This window comes from Mustela nivalis, assembly GCF_964662115.1.
Source record: "Mustela nivalis genome assembly, chromosome: 6".
Taxonomy (NCBI): Eukaryota; Metazoa; Chordata; class Mammalia; order Carnivora; family Mustelidae; genus Mustela; species Mustela nivalis.
The window spans coordinates 33,064,188-33,069,778 of NC_139025.1; the positions used below are offsets into that span (position 1 = coordinate 33,064,188).

The 5,591-nt window shown below is 42.4% G+C and overlaps 1 protein-coding gene across 4 annotated transcripts in view; it reads right to left on the reverse strand.

The window, feature by feature from the left end:
• Positions 1 to 5,591, reverse strand: part of RAD51B (RAD51 paralog B) — a 681,452-nt gene that overhangs the window by 283,885 nt on the left and 391,976 nt on the right. The window lies entirely within an intron of this gene.

Consider the following 5,591-nt stretch of genomic DNA (forward strand, 5'->3'; position numbering starts at 1 on the left):
AACTAGGGAACTAAAATACAACAGCAACCAAAAAGTCCTCACACAACTATGTGTCCTGTGTCTGTTCTAGTAGCTTCCCCCAATCCCCTCACAGGCAGAAGAGATTCCAGCAGACTGCGAGCTTTCCTGCCCTGGAGAAAGAAGACATTAGAAACTAAAGCACTGTTTTTTTCCTGCTAGTTACTTTTCAACATGACTGACAAGAAAGCTTTCCAGTTTTCTGTTTATGTTTTCTAAGCCAATAGCAAACCTCAACTAGACGTTCAAATAAAAACATTAATCAACACAATATAGGAGCATATTACTTCCAGGTAAATTCAACCAGCTATTTGGTAGGACTTGGAGTCAAACTAGGTTCACAGTACTTACTGTGAATGACACAATGAAAGGACAGAATACGTGACCCATAACACAAAGGATCTAGGTAATGATCATCAATAGATTAGGTGATAAGCCAATAGGGAACTTGGCAATGGAATGACCAGCTGCCATCATCTGAACCCACTGATCAATTTAATCAGTATTAAAGGTGGCATGATAAGACATTATTGTCTTATGGCCTGATAAAATAGGCAGTAAACAGCACCACCTATAGAATATTTTTGCTTATAAAAATCTAAATCCTAATCCAATAGGATATAGAAGAACAAGTTAAATGACACCGAGGCGGGTGCCTGGGTGGCTCAGTGGGTTAAAGCCTTTGCCTTTGGCTCAGGTCATGATCCCAGGGTTCTGGGATTGAACCCCCGCATTGGGCTCTCTGCTCAGCGGGGAGCCTGCTTCCCTTCCTCTCTCTGCCTGCCTCTTTGTCTACTTGTGATCTCTGTCAAATAAATAAATAAAATCTTTAAAAAAATAAAATAAAATAAATGACACTGAGGAAACCACCCACCAAATCAAGAATGTGAGATATTCTACATCCAACTTCTCCAACAAATCTATGTCAAATGAAAGAGGGGTGGGGGTGTGCTACTACAGAATAAAAGAAAGGGAATATAACAACCAAATACAATTTGTGGGCCTTATTTAGGTCCTTATTCTAATTAACCAAGTATAAAAGGACATCTTTGAGACAATCAGGGTAATTTGAACGTAGGCTAGGTGTTGGATGATATCCATGACTTGTTACTTCTGCTAGATGTGGTTTCAAATGCCCTTTTAAATTTAAAAATGGAGAGCAGGTGGAGAAATATGTTCTGAAGAGAAATTTAAAAATACAAGGAAGGGAGAAAAGGAGGGAGAGGTAGGGAGGGAAGGAGGGAGGGAAACACAATCATAGCATCTTTAGTAGCTCTCTGTGAGTTCTTCCATTGGCACAATAACCTAAGTACTAAATACGGTTTTAAATAAATGTTAAGATGAGACCACATTGGGAAGAAGGGAAGAGTGAAACTGATGAGGGAGAATGGTGACTCAGTGGTCATCTTTCACAGAAACCTCTTCAACAGAAACATCAAGAAATAGCAAATCAAGCATATCATTTAGAAATAGGGGGGTAACTAGCAAAATCAACAATTCAACGGTTTGAAGTTGCTCCTCCCAGAGAGTAAGAAACAAAGGGGAGAAGCAGACTTAGGGCCGGGAAATGCTGTTTTCAGTTTAAGTATTATGATTATTAGATTTCTAAAATAATATCTATGTCTTACTTTGACGAGAACTAAAATTTAAATTGAAGAAAATGCACAAGAAGTATGTGAGGAGGAAGTTAGTCAGCCAAAAAATTAACAGAGAGGATAGCCAGAGAGGCAAATGATGGTGCTGCAGACTTGAACCCCAGCTAGGGCTGCCAGGGGCCCTGTGGGACGCAGGTGAGCATATGGATCACATGGCAGGTAGATCTGGGCTGCGGAGACAGATGCAGCAGGATACCAGCCACCCACCAGAAACATCTGAATCACGGAGCTCCCTTATTGTCAACTCCATACTTAAACTTACAGTAACTTCCCCATAACTTGATTTCATATTTAACTTGCTTTGAAGGGGAAATGCGCTGTTAGAACAGCCTGCCTGTCCAGTGCACAGAACAGCTGTCTTTTTCACTGTAAAATTAACAATCTGGCATTCTGCTTTTATACCTCAGTCTGGCCTGAGCGCTTTGGGACCATAAACAGGACCAGGTCCGCCTGAGTGTGATAAGCTCTAGGTCAAAATTTGGGCCGAGGCCCAATCACCAGGTAAAACCCCTCTTGTGAGACCTTCCTGATTGGGCCAGCAGCTTCCTCTCTGAGGGCTGCCCTGACCTCAGGGTCTTCCCCATATTGCCCTGAGCTCCCCCATAATGACTCTGTTGGTGCCTATCATTTCCCTACATTACACTGAGTAACTGAGAGGCAACTGCATCCAGATCGCTTCTCGGAAGACACTGTGGACATCTGTGGCTCTTCTCAAGCAAAGACACCCTTCACCACATGCTTTCAGGATCCCACAGGACACTATGGGCAGAAGCTGCAGTTCCCGGACTTTTAAAATATAGAAAGTGTTCCTAAACTTAAAATACAGTACTAGATTACTTCAATTTTTTAGTAAAGGACATAATAATGAATATTATTGAGTACTTTTAGAGTACTCTTTACATGTAACAGCTCATTCAATCCTCACAAAACCCTATGGAATGGTGTAGGACCATCCCATTTTTTATTTCTGTCTGTCGTCTGTCTATCTGTCTATGGAGAAGGTACAGTGAAGTTGTCTACTTTCACACAGCAAGACAGACCACAGATCCACCCCTGGGCTGTACAGTGACAGGGGGGTCTGGTTGAGGTGAAGTGTCTTGCCAAGACTCACACAGTGCATGAACAGAGCTTAAAAGAGGCATCTCTCTTCTTACAGAAGGAAGTGGAAGCCAATCAAACCCCCGATGTATTATTACCATCTCCCCAAACCTGTGTCATTGCCTTTGAACAAGCTAGCCAAAACCCAAGTTCTATAGTTCTCCCAGTGCTCACCTGGTGGGGCAGAGTCCCTGTGGCGACTCAGTCCTCCAAAGTTCAAAAATAACCCGAGATCATAATGGAACTGTCTCATTAAAGAACAAAGAAAGGAGTATAGCACATAAAAATTGCTCACCATTCCATTTTCAATCTGAAACAAAAAACTCACAGACATAGCAGCTATTTGCTTTAGTTCCCCTGGAGAAGACAGAATTGGAGGAAAACAGTGTCATTAATTTAGGAGGCTCCCAGAGTCCTAGTATTATTCTTTTCTCAAACCTACCATTTATTGGAATAAATGAAACAAGATGGGATCGGGAGGAAGACAAGCCATTAAAGACTCTTAATCTCACAAAACAAACTGAGGGTTGCCGGGAGGGAAGGGGTTAGGGAGAGGGTGGTTGGGTTATGGATATTGGGGAAGATAAGTGCTATGGTGAGTGCTGTGAAGTGTGTAAACCTGGTGATTCACAGACCTGTACCCCTGGGGCTAATAATATATGTTAATAAAAAAATAAAAAGTAAACAAAACAAAACAAAACAAAAAAACCCTACCATTTACTGAGCAGTTTATTCTCTATGAGCAATGAGGCTGACTTCCAACACCATCATCACTGTTCTCACAAGAACTCAGGGTAATGGATCCTTTCCTGTGAGCTGGTCAGTCTGGTAAACCCTGCTCGTGGATCTCTTTAATCCTGACCACTGTCCTATTCATCAGGCCATAGTATTATATCCATTTTACAGGTAAAGAAAGTGAGTTCACAGAGTTCATAAACATCGCAAAAGGTCACGGGAGAGCTGGAACTTGAAGCTAAAGCCCAGATCCCAGATTTACTGGAATGCAAAGTCTTCTTAGCCACCATGCTATACTATCTCTTTTGATCTTTACAACACACCTTCAAGGCCAGTGCTATACTCCTTATTTTACAAATGAGAAAACTGAGGCTCAGAGAAATTTAATCACTTTCTGAAGACACACAGCTGCTAAGGGGCAAAGCTGGGATTCAAGTCGAGGATCCTGCGACTCCAGAGCCCAGGCTCTTTATCAGTACATGGTATCATCTCCCCTTTCTCTGGGACATTAGCTCATTCATTTCGGGCATATTTACCAAGGGCTTAACTATGCACCAGGCACTGTTCTAGGCACTTAGGCGTACCATGTGAACAAAAGAGCAAGAAATCCTTGCCTGTGGAGTCTGTATTCTACCAGTGGGAGGCAAACAATCAACATAAGAAGTGTTAAGCTAGGGGTCAAGAAGTGACTATTTCCAGGGGAAACAAATTAAGAGTAAAAAGATTTGGTATAATGTGTGAGAATAGGTTGCAATTTTAAACAGAATGGGCAAGAGGGGCTTCAGGAACGGAGAAGTATGAATACAGACTTGAAGCTGAGGACAGCAGGCACGTGGCTATCAGTCAGTCTTTATCCCCTCCTGAGAAATCTTTAAAGAGAAATCCTTTAACCTCTTAATATCCTATCCCATGTGGAAATACCAAGGAAGCAGAAAAGTTAAAAAACTAAGGGCCTTTGCTTGCCCAAACTGCATACTGCAAGGTGATAAGAAAATATGCACATGGCTCACCCACCATTACAGATGGGAACTGTTAGGGTTGAGCAACTGTGCCCAGGCAAGGACGGGAAAAGTGTGACATATTTTACTCATCAAGAATTAGCTCCCAAAGTACAAGGTCTTTTCCGGCAGTCCAGCTCTTGGTCTACAGATGTTAACATTATACAACTATTCCCATAAAATGGCTCTGCGTGACAGAGACTGGCTGAAGCCCTGTAACCCAAATGTGCTGTCTCTAGAAAAACCAACAAGGCGAGCTATGTTGCACTCTCCATGAGTACACAGGGCCCAGGCCATCCCCCTGCGAGAGTCGTCACACTGCAGGGGTCATCCAGGAGTTCAGCATGTGACTGTGTGAAGTTACAGAGATAATCTCTCAAAATCCAAATAAAAATGGAATTCCTCTCTTAGGAAAATCCTGAGAACTCATCCTTCTAGTCTAGACTTTCTGATAAAAAAGAGCTAAAGCTAGGCACTCAGCTTTGGTACTTGGCCTCCTCTATAAATGGTCCCTGGGTGAGCCATCTTCCTCTTTCTCTTCCCAGGCACATTTCTCTGGCCCCATCAGAAGACCCAGCAATCTATATATCTTACAGGGCCTCTCTCGTATTGGGCTAGGTCACAGGGCATCTCACAAATAAAGGAACTAAAGAAGAAGTTCAGTAATGGAAATTAAGGTTGAAAGGTGTTATCAGAGTGAATGTTAGCAAAGTATTAAGGATTATTTGAAATTTCTTTGTGGTATGGATTTAGTTATTGACCAAAAGCAACAGAGTGGTTCTATAATAGTTGTTTCCAATTGTGCAAGTCCAGAAGCTTCAGATCAAGTGAACAGGGATGCCCAGGGCTCTGGGGGCAAGTCCTGTGGTCCAGCATCAGATCCCTCTGCTTTCCCTTTTGCAGGTTCTGCACAATAAACAAGAGAGAAACAGAAAGAGAAAGAGGGAGAAGGAAAAGCCGAGAGAGGTAAATAACGAAGGATTCCCTCCCTCACCTGTTCTACAAGTTATATGTTTATTGAGCAGACACTGGGTGACAGGCACTGTTCTAAGTTCTAGAATAACAAAGAACAGGACTAGTAACAACT